We start from the raw sequence: 15,226 nt of genomic DNA, 5'->3' as shown, positions 1-15,226 counted from the left end.
AGAGGGTTTCAGTAGAGGAACTGGAGCGTATTTGGGCAGGGAATCCCACAGTCTGTGCAGAGGCTGGGAGGCATTCAGGGCATATAAGAGGGTGAGGTAACAGGATAGTGGACCATAGCTCTACCAGATGCCACTGTTAGGCCTCTGAGCTGTTCCCTATAGACACACAGGTTTTTCATGTACAGTCCCAGGTTCCATGACAGTTATAGATGCTATGGGCATCCACCAGTAAATGAACAATTATTCACCTCAACCCCTTCACACCTGACAGCAGCACTGATAAACCCAAAGTGTAGGGGTAGAGGTGCTCCTACCTTCCCTGCCACCATGGTGTTGAGCCCTTGGTCTGAGATTAACCATTTGGTCTATTTGGTCTGAAACCATTTCGCTCAGTTCTGTCTCTTTCCTGTGCCTCCTTGTACAATGCCATTGGGAATGGTACCTGGAACCTGCTTCTCAGTATTACTGTGGCTCTGTTAGTCTAGGGTTCCTTGGAGTTTGACTTAGAAATCTGATGACACCTCTCTGGGCAGCCACCTATGCCTTTCTGCTTTTTGGATTGCAAATACTCCTAGACAAAAGCACGGGGTATTAAAATATTACACAATACTGTATATCATACTCTCATTTTGACCCAAAGAAAACACCTTGACAAAGTATGTCCATCTGTCCTCTGAAATACATACATTCTGGCTCCTCACTTGCACTTCTGTTAATTAGGCCAGACTCTGATCACCTCTACAGAAGTGCTCTGGCTGTGGATGACAGTGTCTTGTTTGAAGTGACACGTATTGCTTGCAAGATAGACTATTGGTACTAAAAAGTCCGGAATTCTTCATTCAAAATATACGTTCAAAATAGAAGTCATGGAGCTCATGATCTAATTTTAAACTTTGTTATGAATACTTCATATGAAAATGTAAAAATTGATTACGCAATTATTTATCAGCCTCAGGTATAGTAGATAAGTCATAACTTTCTAGTGATTGGTTTCCCCATCTTCCAAATAAAATGCACCACTTTTATGGAGAAATATTCAGTTTGCCAAGTATTTTTACACATGTTATCTTTTTGATCCTCTAAGAAGTTTGGGCTGGATGGTTTATACGTCTCCCCTGGCTTTAAACTTCTATTAGTCTGTGGCTATACTTCTATTAAAGGATACAGACTGGAAAGTGGTTTCTAACAAGAAAAACAATAGAATGAACCGATCCCATGCAGTGGAGTGACTTACGAATACTCTCTATAACGTCCTCGTATCTTTACATCGCACTTTTTAAAATCACCATATGGTGCTCAGGCGTTTTGTTTAAAGGGTCAGAGACTCATCATCTGGGGCTTCTGAAGTGGAGGAGACGGTCTGTCAGTGCCCTGGGAGCCAAAGCAGCTGAGCATTTGAAGTCGGGCAGCCACCCACATAGTGCCAAATTTGCCACCATGGAATTGGCTATGCAAGCTCTGAATGAGAGCACAAAGAATATGACACCTGTCCACTCGCTGATTCCCTTTCTTTCAGCATCTTTTTCACTAATCACCTCTGAACTGCATCAGTATGAGAAATAAACACTGGCAGAGACAAGCCTCCAGCAGAGCACTCAAAGTCTCTTTCCAAAGTGTGTCTTGAAAATAATACCCAGATTAAGCCTAAAAAACAAGCTGTTCTCTTTGTTGTTGCAAGTTTTTTGAAAGTGGTCATTTCCTTAATGCGATAAGAAACTGAAACATTTCCAAAGCAGTAAGAATTTGGTTATGTGTTTGTCAGGATCAATAGAGTCTTAACCAGAACTTTAGGGAATATTTCTATTGGAAGAAAGTCTCCTAAGCTTCTCATTCTAATTTGGAACATCATTTAATCAGTGTTGTGGAACATTCCCATTTTTGAGGTTGTATAAGCAAGCATATGGAGGTTTACTTACTAAGGAGAGACTTTTGCAATCTGAAAACATTGACTGTGATTCTCGTAGATTGCTCACAGAATTTAAAAACGAATTTCTTCCTTGAAAATTCATAGAGGAAAATTGAGGTCTTTTAAAGTTTAGGATTATTCCTTAGCTAGTGTGCATGTTACTAATTCTGTATCCTGTCAAGTTATGTGAGGAGTTCTCTTAAGTACCAGAGCAAAGGCACATGGCTGACTCATCTTCGGGTTTGGATTACATGTGTGGAGTTGTGTTTTGGATGGAGCTTTCTGGAATAGCAACACTCCATCAAAAACACAGTGGCACACCTGTACTCCAAATGGTTGAATAAGGCAAAACATATGACATCAAAATGCTGGGAATCATATTAAAAAGAAAAAAAAAAAACAAAGAACACAGTCTGTAGCGAAGATAAAGACCGCACCAAAGCACTAACATACACGAAGAGTAGAAAGTTTTACGTATGTTGCTCATGAAATGATTTATCTATCATTTAACCTCTGCTCATAAGCCATGTTTGTTCTGCCTGATGTTGACATGAACACCACGTACATAGCGTGTGAAAAGTTGCTCAGATGGATGTTTCATCCTAAAAAATAAATTATCATCACAAGTTGCACAACGAGAAATGACTGCTGCTTCTATTTCCAAAGCCTCTAAAATACCACAAAGAAGGTAACAAAATGGCTTCTTTTGTAATTTTCAATGGTAACTGACGGTGCAGAATAGATTTCACTATTTTAAGGAGGGTATTATAAATTAATGTTTCATTTTAAATGGGGGAATTTATGTCATTGTTTTTCATATGAAACCTTCACAAAGTACCTTTCCAATCTAACAAATTCTTACTCAGGCCTCATAGAGAAAAGCATTAATAGTATCAATCTGATTAAACTAAGAGTTTTTTGGGGGAATATAATTTAGAACAAATGTAATAGAATTTTTTCTATCTATTTGCATAATCATCTCTACTTACTTAATTCGCTGCAAGAAATTGTTTTTGCATGCAAAGAAATACAAGAAGGGAGGTGTAAAAATAGAATTTCTGATAGATAAAAGATTATTTCTATTTGTCAGAAGACTTATTTTAATAACAGTTTGCACTTTTGTTCACTAAAACGTGTTATATTACAGACCTTCTTGTCCTTGTGGTTATCTACACAGATGTACACTATTTTTCCTCATTATACAGCTAATGAGAGCATATTGCCCATTGTGTAGTATTTCTATAATTTTTTTCAAAAAATCTGTCTATATTGAGATTGCAATGGATTTTTATTTTAATTAGCTACCTTCTTTCCATGTTTCTTGCATTATACCCATGAGATAGCTGCTTATTAATTCCAGTGCTGCTCCTTGCTGGAGTCTGAAACTCAGGGAGTAAAATTAACATCAGTTTGAAAAATCTGGTTTTCTAGTAACTGCATGCTCATTGACCTGTACTAACCTGTTTTCCTGAAAATAAGACCCAGCCGGACAATCAGCTCTAATGTGTCTTTTGGAGCAAAAATTAATATAAGACCCGGTATTATATTATATTATATTATATTATATTATATTATATTATATTATATTATATTATACCCGGTCTTATAGTAAAATAAGACCTGGTCTTATGTTAATTTTTGCTCCAAAAGATACATTAAAGCTGATTGTCCGGCTAGGTCTTATTTTTGGGGAAACATGGTATGCATAAGACCAAGGTTTGGCATTAAACATGAACTTTTCCCTCTGAAAGTATCACAAGAGAAATGATTAAAAACACCAACTACTTTTATATTGGGCACTCAGGAAACACACAGCATCTAACTTGGAAGTTTGGTGCCACCTTGGTTTTTATTGAGAAACATGTGGCTGACAATTGAGAAGCTGGGAAATATCGTGTGGATTAAAGGAAATAAATTAAGAGTTGAGTTATATAAATCTTGAGGTCTTGTTGCACCTGGAATCATTTTTATGGCAGTTCATACAATTGGGCTTTCTCCTCTTTAAAGTATCCTGGCCTCAGAATGAAAATTGCTGTTTTGAGTAAAATACTATACAAATCTTTCATTTGGCCACCAGAAAGAGATTTTTTTTTTTCCAAACATTTTTTTTTCTTGTTGAGATTTTCAAGAAGTATCAGAGTATTTTTGGTAGAGATTAACAAATTCTTCTGTCATACATCTTTGATCCCAGACCAACATTCTTTCCCTGTGCATTTTTCTTTAGCTTTCACTGAATCCATTTAACTCAGCCTACGCTTTATATTCTCAGAAAATTTGGGGAATTGACATAGACTGAGTTTGGTAGAGACAATCTGGATATGATATACAAAGTTTTAGGGAGTTTTAAAGGAGGTGATTTTGAGGACATTAGCGTACTAAATTTGTCTGTAGGGCAACAGAAATAAAAATGAGTTTCCCTTCATACCATGTTTAGGGAGAAAATAAGAAGACAATAATCATGCCATTTGGAGCTCCTACTTTACCATAGCATTCTTCTAACTATTATATGCACATAACCTAAAAATATGAACACTTACTGAGCATTTAATATGTGTTAAACTCTAGCTGAAGCCCTTGTGTATTAACTTACTGAATCCTTACCAGGAACCCTCTTAGGCATTTTGTTATTTGCATTTTGCAGATAAGGAAACTGAAACAGATAGGATTTAGAGCTCTTAACCATTTTGCTAGCTTGCTTTTCTAAACTAATCTGTTCTCTTACTCAGTATTTGTAATAACCTGAAATATAGGCATAATTATTAGATAGATAGATGATAGATAGATAGATAGATAGATAGATAGATAGATAGATAGATATAGATAGATAGACAGACATATAGATAGATGAAGCTCAGAGATTTAGTCACTTGCCCCAAATCATACAGCTAGAAAGTGGTAGAATCAGAATTCAACCCAGGACTGAGTGATGGCCAAGCTTGTGTTTCCCTAACACAAGAGGTATGCTTTTACTAGAAGGCTAAGTCAACGCCTTTAGAGAGCTTGTTCTACCAGCTTGTATATAGGAGGGCTCTGGGACCCTGACCATAAGATAATGTGGCCAGGACACTACAGTCTGCCCAAAGCTGTAGCCCATACACATGGTTCCAATTGGCCTCCTTACCCATGCTGCAGGGTCAGTGCTCGGAGTGAATTGGGAATTTTAGAGTGGTTTGCTTCCCAGAGCGGACATGCGCCTTCAGACAGCCTCTTTGTGGAAATCCCGCTGGGACTTCCACATAGCATACATATTTGTAATGCCTTCCCCTGCCTCAGGCTACAAGGGTGCTTTGTAGTTAGAACCTAGTTCATTTTAGTATCCCATCTGGTCTTCGGCGGAGCACATTGGAAAAAGTGAACTATAGATTAACCTCCAAGCCAGAAAATATTTTCATGGTTCCCATTTCCATAGGGTCACAAGGGTGTATGAGAATAGAATGCTTCGCAGGAAGTAAAAATCCATCCACTCAGAAATAGTCTTTTCTTTAGTTCCAACTATATGTCTTCAGACCTATCTACTTATAAGATAAGAGGCTACAAGCAGGGACCAGTGCAGAAAGCATCACACTCTTCCTATGGCAGTGGGTTAAAGAGAAAAGGCAGTATACTCTAGGCTCTTTATGTTCAAGTCGTATAGAAATAGTTTCAACAACTGCCTATATTGTTGTACTAATTTTACATTATGGGGCTTCCTATCATTTTGGGGGATTACAATAATAAAATATAATAAAATACACATTAGAACTAGTATTCAAATTGTTTTGTGCCTATAAATGTACACATTGCCAATATGATCCCTTCTAGTTTACACGATCTTCCAAATTCATGGAAACCATAGGGTATGTGCTCGCAATTGTCTTCCTTAGGAGGAATCAGTTCATGTATTTAGTGCCCAGCCTGCCCTGTTTTACAAGGTAGAGATTAATGTATTTCATCTACAAATTGAATCTGCAAATAAGTTAAGTCATGAATCTGGCTCTACTGTGATAGAGATAGTGAACCCATCATGGCCAGCTTCTAAAATCTTTTGGAGCATAAGTTCTTAACCTTGGGTGTGTAAGACATAGATAGACTTCAGTAGGTGCAAAAACCCCTGAAACTGAATGCAAAATTTTATATCTGTTAATTGTGGAAGAAAGGGGGGCCATAGCATTCATCAGCGTTTACAAAGGGCTTATGACCCATAAAAGGGCTGACTGAGAGATACATGGGAATCCCATTAGCATTACCTTCTTTCTCTCAGTCAGAATCACAGATGATGAAAACAACAAAACAACAATAAAAAAACCAAACACATATAGGCAACTTAAAAAAAAAATGTTTCCTCGTGGATAATTTTATTATTCTTTTTGCATTCAGGGGGTGTTATGTATCAATATGGAGATGTCCACTTCCTTTTGCTGTATGAAGGTTAACACAAAATTCTATAAACAATACATAAAATAAGTATGTTGATAAGACAAGTAAAGAGTTAATACAAATGGGCGTGTGGGCTGGCAGAAAAAATACCTGCAAAAATTATAATTCAGATAGTGTACTACTTACATGTGTTAAAAATGAACATCTGGGGGTGGCTGGATGGCTCAGTCGGTTAATTCACGACCTCTTAAGAAGGTTGCCGGTTCAATTCCCGCATGGGATTGTGGGCTGTGCCCCCTGCAACTAAAAGATTGAAAATGGTGACTAGACTTGGAGCTGAGCTGCGCCTTCCACAACTAGATTGAAGGACAAAGACTTGGAGCTGATGAGCCGTGGAAAGAAACACACTGTTTCCCAATATTCCCCAATTGAAAAAAATAAAATGAACGTTCACTCAGGAGCAGCAACTGTGTGCAGCCTGTTAGCCAAGAATTCTCTTTTATCTCTGTGACATCAGGTGGCATTTCCATTCTTTTGTGCTCTCCCTTCCCTTCTTCTCTTCTGCCTGAGACCACTGGCACCACTCTCCTGACATTCCAGTGTTGACCTCCCAGGATTAGTATCTACTGGTATCTGGGGCAGGGGTGACATTGATGTGAAGAAAGGAGAAGAGAGATTAGTATAAACACTTGTTGCTTTGCCCTGTGTGCATCTCTTCTCCAACTATGGCTGCTTCCCCAGTGCCAGCGCATGGTGTCATCGCTACATTGCCAACCCATGAGTCCCCTTACCACCTTCTTGGTCCTCTACCTGCTCTTTTCTAGAGGGCCCTACAGCCATACAATGCTCAAGATTATATCATTTTTTCCCTTGAATATAGGTGAATCTTGCTTAGAAACAAGCATAACCAGCAAGAATGCTGACACCCAGTACCCCCTGACCCCTCATGGCATTTGCACTTATCTTTTCCTTTCGCTCTTTATCCATCTGCTTTATCTGCTTGGCTCTCTCTCTCACTCCTTCCAAGTCCCTGATCCAATGATCTCTTTACACAGCCTTCCCACTTCATCACTCTATATCCCTCTTAACTTGCTTCATTTTTCATCACAGCACTTTTATCATCACACTACAATGGTCTATTTATTTGTTTTTTATTAGTCCCTTCACATCGGACTGAGGGCAAGGGCAGCTCGGTTTCATTTACTGCCTGATGCCTAGAACAGTGACTGCATGTAGTAGACACACAATACGTATTTTAAATGTACTGAATAAACAAAACCTAACCCTGCTTTGTAGTTTGCAAAGTACTTTCATATTTACTGCTTTATTTAATCCGCCCCAAACCATGGTTATCCTCATTTTATTAGTGAGAAATCTGAGGACCTATCTGCTCTCTGCAACTTCAGATTCCTATTTTGTAGTTTAACTCCTTGAAGGTGTTTGTTCCTTATTCTTAGGTTCTTAGGTTATACTGTCTCTTGTGCGTCTCAATTCTGAGTGTATTTCAGAAATTCTCCACCCTCGCTGCCCAGTAGAAGCATCTTGGATGCTTAAAAAATTACTTTCTTAAGGCTTAGCAGACCAATTAAATGAGAATGCAATAGTAGGATTATATATTCTATTAAACAAACACACAAATACCTATCTGGGTTATTTGTAAAAAATCAATTTGCTTACTTAGGTTCTCTGGACTTTTTAATTAACTTGTTTAGTGATAATGGTGCTCAGAATTAAACTACTTTTACTTATGAGGTCAAATTTTCTCCTTAATCTTAATATATTAATAAAACTTTTAATACAAATTATTTCTCTGCCTTTGTGCAGCCAAGATTGAGAACCATTGGTTCTTTGAATAAACAGACCCATTTTTCTGGAGCACCAATTTTATGCATATATTTAGAAGAAAAATATTATTTTTACTAAGATAAATTCAGTTACAGCATGGATTTCCATTAAATATTTCCATAAATTTCAAAGACATTTCTTGCTTGTGGTGGCTTCAATTATGACACCGATTCTTTCTTCCTGACCACAGAGAAAATTCTACAGAGAAGTGACAGTAGGAGAACGTTTGGGAGGCAGAACAGAAATTAACATTATTCTGTGTAATGGGGGAAAGACAAGAGTTTTAGGTTTTAATGGAAAAAAGTAAATGAAAAATGAATTAATGAAAAATGTGGGGCCCTGTAAAAGTACTCATTTAGCAAATAAATCATTCAACAGACATGTACCAAGACTGCCCTTGGCACCTAGAAATATGAATTGAAGAAGCTTGTAGGCTAGCAGCAGGAACAATCACATAGAAATGATTAAGGTACGGCGTCGTTAATACTGGGAGTGAAGGATGTACAATGTGCAAATGGAGTAGAGTGTCAACCCTGATAATTGAAAAACGTAAGCGTGGGGACTAAAAATGGGCAGAGATGATACCACATATTTGTATAGTACTTCACAGTTTCAAAGTACTTTGGCATCAATTATTTGTTTAATCTTCCTCAAGCACTTTAAGATAGAACATATCTCTAATAAATGAGGAAAAGTAAAAGACTTGCCTAATATCATTTTACGAGGTCCATGCCCTTGTCTTCTGTTTGGCATGACACCATCTCCCGTTGATGCCGTTTAAATAGGACACCACTGGTGCTAATTAGAAAATGGGAGAATCTTAATGTTGTTTATTTTCCTTTTTTAAAAAGATAAAAATACTAAATTCCTTTGGACATGAACACAATCTCTCACTTAACGTTTTTCATAACACCTACGTGATGCTTACAACAAAATTGCTGCTTAACTAATTAATAAATGCAATGATTTTGCTAGTATTGAATGCTGAATGCTGATGAATAAAACTCTGCCAGTCAATGCCTAATCTGTCTAAAGAATAGAATTTGTATTTCCTTTGAAATATTTAAGGAATCCTGCTCATGGTTAAAGGCTAAAGCTTGTCTCATTGGCTTCCCTTAAAAATATGTTTTCTAACTTGTGCTATGTATGTTATTATAACAAATACAAAATTAGAAAAAGCATGGTGTATGCTTTTCCCTTAAGATAAGTGCTATGCTACTAGAACATATGACCTCATATTTGGCTCCAACATTTGGAAATGAAACAGTATAGAAGATGACAAGTTCTAGTAGCCACGTCATAACAGGAGATGAAATTTAAAACAAGACTGACAATATAAAGTTTGAGGAAACTGACTATTTTTTAAATTGTACATTTATCACGACAGTTCTGGGGTTAATCTCTGGAAGCAGCACAAGGATAGATGAGGTAATAGGTGCACATGTGTGGATAAGATAACCAAATGGGGGAAAAGCCCATTTCCAGGCTAAAGCACAACTAAGATTATGTGCCTGTTGGCTGGAACTTGTGTGGTTAGGATAATATAGGGATCAAAAAAATTATGCCGATGGAGTGGTGAGCAGTCACATTGGATCTGAAGCTTTCTGAATGGGGACGTGGAACGGAATGAGCTGCAGCCCACCAAGAGAAAGATTTGGGAAGCAAGAAAATGGGAGGTGAACTAGAAAGCTCCCCCACAGAAATGACATTATAAGGGTTGGTAATTAAAACTTCACTGAAAAGTGAAATCTGATGATAAAACCAGCTTAATGCTGTTCATGTGTACATTAGGGCATGAGAAGAGATTGTGACGCTGATTTCCATTCCTGACTACCCAGATGTTATTACCATAAAAAAAAAAATGTTCAGAGGTCTTGTTTGGACCCACTTTGTTTTATTCTGTGGCTTTGAGGAAGGGGAAAGAAAGCACTGTGAGGGACGTGTTGACTGAAATGCACCATTAATTTCATGTCTCTTTTGTAAAAAGCACTTTTAAAGTGTGCCAAGATGTTTTTAGTGTTTCAACAACATGCTTTTGTGACAATAGAGAAATGAGGGTACATTTTCATGGTATCAATAAAAATATCGTAGTAATTTACAGGGTTGGACTGAACTCTAAATTGGGTCACAATGAAGCTCTTTCAGTGTGAACAGAGATAGCAGCAACCTCTATTTTGTTCCTGAGCCACTGAGATCTGAATAAACATGATCTCTGACTGCTTCTATGGTCTGAAGTCTTGGTGGCCAGGGCACTTGAGTTTTATGGAGGTCTCCCATTTTTGAAACTCTCTTCTTTTCCCTTCCCAGCAGATCCCAGATTTACAAGCTTTGAGGTCTTCGAAGGAAAGAAAAAAGGGCAGATTTGTTCTTTCTTAACTGGTGTAGGTTTCCAGATGGTATTAGAAGCTATTATTGGCTGAGAAGAAACACTTGTTTGTGTCTCAGTCTTGTACTTGGGTCTGCAAATTTGGCAAATGGCTCACTTTGACTATCTAAGCAAATAAACAAAGCATTTTCATTATTTGCTGACACTCACTGTCCTTTCCTTCTCAAACATTGCCAGATGAAAACACCAAGCACTAATTTCTCCAGCTGCTGTTCTGTTCAAAATCTCTTTAGGGAATTACAGTGGTGAGATTCCCATATCTGATTCTTTGTATTAATGTGTCTATGGACATATGATTCCAGGGTTGTTTTCTGATGAGTTAAGTTGCCTATGGCAACAAGATAGGGGCTTGTTGATCCAACCCCATCAATGTCATGCCCAAGGGGCCCTTTCACATCAATGTCACATTATTTAAGTTACTACTATCCTATGCATAGACATAGGCAGTTTGGCATGCAAAGATTTTTAAGACCAAATTTCTGACATAAAAGTATCCACAATATTTTGGAGACATTGATGAGTACACATACCACTTTTCAATTCTGTTGCTCTAAGAGAAATAATGAAGGAGGCAATCAGATTTGATGGAAGGAGACAAACATAGGCTTCGCATTAGGAATGTACATGGGTTGAAATTTGGCTCTGCCAATTCCTTACCTAGAACACACTACTTTACGTCTCAGGGACTTAGTTTCCTCATCTGAGAAGTAGGGAAACTGACAGTTACTCCCCAGGGATGTTGTGAATGCTAAATGGGAAAGTCCTTGAAAACTGCCCAGCACTGCCTGTTATATAAAAGATGCTCAACAAACACTGGATCCTTCCTCCAAACAAGCAATAAAGGATCCATAGCTGAGGGGATTAAGGAATGTTCCACACTTGAGTGGAGTACTGAAGGATGCATAGAATTTCATGGCAGTGATTTGAAGGGAACTGTGTAGGAAGACAGAATAGCATAAGAAAGGCAGCATATTTGGGGGATAACATGTAGTTCAATTTAACTAAAAAGGAAGAACTGTGTAGGGATGGTCACAGATCTAGCCATGGAGGGCTTCCAAATGCAACACGAGGAATTATTATAAATTCTGAGTGCAAAAACATTGGTGATGTAAGTGGGGGTAGGGGGGCACTACGTAATTGGAGTTGTCCTAAAGGAATGCTAATCTGGCAGCAATATATTCATTGGATTACAGTGGGGAGAGGCAGAGGCCAGGATACTGGTTAGGACAATTGTCGAGTAGGTCAGAAGAGAAGTAATGAAGGTTTCAACTGGGTGGCAGGGGCAAAGGGCATGCAGCTGTGAGATGAGCAAAAAGGGAACTGCAATTGCTACTTTAACTTCTGCCTTCACAACATTCTTTACTACCTACATGTCTCTTTGTATTTATCACACTAGACAAAATTTTATTTCTTTACAGGCTCACCTCCCGTACTGGCCGGGGAGTTTGCTGAGAATCATATTTCACTCATCTTGATATTTCCAGACTATCATGGAATCTGAAAGTATAGTCAGCCCTTGCAAAGAGTTTTAGTGCAAGAAGAAACGTTGAACAAATGTGGAAGAGAGAAAAAAAAAAAAGAAAGAAAAAAAAAGAAAAGCAAGAGGAAAATAAAAAAAGAAAGGAAAGTAAAAGATAAGTGCAAAATGAGGGGAAGGAAGAGAAAGATGAGAAGGTTGTTTTGGAACAGCTTGAGTTCATTCACAACTGGGGATGTGAAATTGTAGCCATTAAAAATTAGATTAACACTTCCTTTCTTTTTTTCCTTTACCCTGAAGTCTTCACCCCATGCACTGTTCTTAATAAATAAAACTTGATGAAGATGGTGATGATGTGTCCTCTTCATGCTAATCCAGGCAGTTCTCAGTTTATGAATGGGTTAGGTTCCAAATGTCTGTTGTAAGTCAGTTGTTTGGCTATTGGAATGTATTTTTCCTTTGAGACAATGTAACAGTCAGTGGTTAAATTCTCCAACTACTTCACAAAAGGCTATTTAATCCACAAAGTGTTGGAATTATAGTGCTAATGTACTGTAGAGTAATAATTCCTTATAGGCATATTATATACTTCTTGATGGTTTGCAAAGTACTTTTGCGTACATTTAAAAAAATGGAACATCTCTGCATAATATTTTTTTCCATGGAAAAATGTGTTCCAAGTTTTAAATGAGGAGGCCAGTAACACATCCTCCACCCACTCTGATCTCTGTGAAATGACTTGGCTTCCACAGAAAGGCTCTCACACTGCTCTTCCCAGAGGCACTGGCTCCAAAGGAGACCCGAAGACTGTGAAGTAGGATGGGTGCATGTCAGTGCAGGAGGGCTCCATAGTTAGGGGAGCCAACATTGGCTTTCTCATCAGAAAAGTCAGTCTGCATCTAGATTCTGCTGCTACCAGCTGTTAACCTTGTGTGAGTGTTCAGTTTTCTTTGACGGTAGACTGGGTGTCGTGAGGGGGACCCTGCTCGCTGCGCCATTTGTCGTGCAGGGTGTCATGCAGAGTCTCTGCTCCCGCTCCCCACAAGAGAACGCAGGACATGGTGAGGCCATAAAGGAACACCCACGGAGCCATAGGTAGGGGAGTCATACTACTATATTCTCTCTGGCGGCTGGGTTGGAGAAACAGGAAGCAGGAGCCACACAATTCGCAACCCTCACTGTGCCGCTTGCAGGTTCAGCCACCATCTTCTTGCTAGCCCCCATTTTTTTTTTTTTTGCTAGCCTAGCCACAGCAGTCATATTAGTGGCCAATGGCTCACTGGTTACAGCTGACGGCCAACTAGCCACAGCTGATGGCCATCCAATCACAGTTGACGGCCATTTACTACCTGAGCCAGTACCTGTCTATGTGAGGCCGAGAGCCTGGAAACTACTTTCTGGGGCTCTGCCCCCACAGGGGATAATGATGCTTACCTCATGGGATTTGTGATGTTTAAGTTGAGATAATGTGTGAAGGAATACACACAGCACAGCACCTCATACACAGTGGATGCTCAAAAATGTTCTGCTCATCCTCTTCCCCAGCCACCCACCACCACTAAACTCTGAAACGCAATGGATAATGAGTTCCTGCAGCAACCAGCTCTGCTCAAGGGGCAGGACCAGGTGTTAGGAACTTGAGAGAGGCTCTGGTAGGGGTGTCGCCCTGGTGGGTAATCAGTTCCCAGAGGGGAAACCATAAGGGTTAAAGGGTGCTGATTCCTGCAGACACCAGTGGCAGCTGTGTCATCTGTTTCTGCATCAGTATTGTGTGGAGCTCTATCAGAAGGGGAACCAGGGCCAGGTTGTATTTTATCACTGCAACTGATATACCCCAAATCTCAGTCATGTGACATTGTGGATGTTAGTGCTTACTCATGCTCACGTGATGCCCTGCAGGCAGTTTTCCTCTAAGTGGTGTTTCACTAATGCAAGTTCTTTCCATCTTGTGGCTCTGCTTGTCTTCACAACTTGGCATCCAGCTGGCGGCAGTAGAAAGAAACAGTGCCATTTTAGGATATGCATTGGAGATGTTTATGGTTCAGGCCTGAAAGGGCTCACATCCCTCACGTATAACATTGGCTAGGGTCATGTGACCACATCCGCTACAAAGGATCTGAAAGTGTAGTCTTGCTGCTTGCCCAGGGAGAAGACAATTTTGACCGTCAGCTAGCAGTCTCTGCCACAGATGGGGGTAAGAGTACTAAGTAACTGCTGGTTGGTACAAATTGTTTGCAAGTGAGTAATTATAAGATAAAAAAAAAAGAACACCTGACTGCAATCCAAGATGAATAACTCACATTGAATGAATACCAGAGAAATCAGAATAAGATAAAAGCCTGAATACTTTGGGGGTAAACTTTGACATGTTTGCTAGTTTTCCTTCTCTGGAAGAAATGAAAGTGATGAAACAGATCAATATTAAATAGTTTCCAAAGTAAACTAAAACATAAAGATAATGGCCCTTTGAAGTTCCTCCACCGAGAAAGTGTTTAAAACAATACCCAACTTAATAATGTAAATTAACGTTAGCTATTTTAATACACAAGTGCTGTCTGAAGACACAAATAGTCACTTTCAATGTTGTTCTTCTCCTTTTTTGAATGATGTAACACGCTGACTCAAGGTCTGGATATTCAAGTCACACCCATAGCTGTGGTTGATTAGGACAGTTATCTACATTCAAACCTTCTCTGGTCTTGTAAAAATACTAGAAAGAACATGGATTTTGGAGTCTCACCCCTTTAACAGGTCAAAGGATTTCCAGGCCGCTACACTGTTCCATGTGCTAGAGATAAAGAGCTACCTAGGACACGCGATCAGCCAACAACAAGCTTACAGTCTAGTGATGGAGACAATAATATAAACAAGTGATGGCAGCACAGTGGGATTAGTGCAGCACTGGTTGCATGTTCGTGGGCATTGCAGAGTAAGAAGTTCTGAGAGTGGAGGGTGAGGGGAGAAAGGGAAAGTGAGGGGGTTGGTTAGGAGCTAGGAACAGAGATGAGGGTAGGCAAGAGCAGCCAGAACACAAAGGAGCTTATAGGCCATGCCCAATGGGCCTGGCTGTTATCCTATAGCTGACTAGGGGCTACTTTCACTCTGGTACACAAGGCCTGCTGAGCACTGTGGGGACAGAGCCAAGAGTGCAGTTTCCAGGCTCTCGGCCTCACATGGAAAGGTGCTGGCTCAGGTAGTAAATGGCCATTAACTGTGATTGGATGGCCATCAGCTGTGGCTGGTTGGCTGTCAGCTG

The 15,226-nt window shown here is 39.4% G+C and overlaps 1 long non-coding RNA gene across 1 annotated transcript; it reads left to right on the top strand.

The window, feature by feature from the left end:
* The first annotated feature begins 2,477 nt into the window (after positions 1–2,477).
* Positions 2,478–12,091, top strand: LOC148758791 (uncharacterized). Its single transcript, XR_016019745.1, has 2 exons — positions 2,478–2,594; positions 11,912–12,091. It is a non-coding gene; the product is annotated as an uncharacterized LOC148758791 (long non-coding RNA).
* The last annotated feature ends 3,135 nt before the right edge of the window (positions 12,092–15,226 follow it).

The sequence above is a fragment of the Rhinolophus sinicus genome, chromosome 2 (genome assembly GCF_057876585.1).
Source record: "Rhinolophus sinicus isolate RSI-liver-muscle chromosome 2, RSI-T2T, whole genome shotgun sequence".
NCBI classification, from domain to species: domain Eukaryota; kingdom Metazoa; phylum Chordata; class Mammalia; order Chiroptera; family Rhinolophidae; genus Rhinolophus; species Rhinolophus sinicus.
The sequence above is the reverse complement of the archived record's forward strand: the minus strand, read 5'-3'. Positions and strand labels throughout refer to the sequence as shown.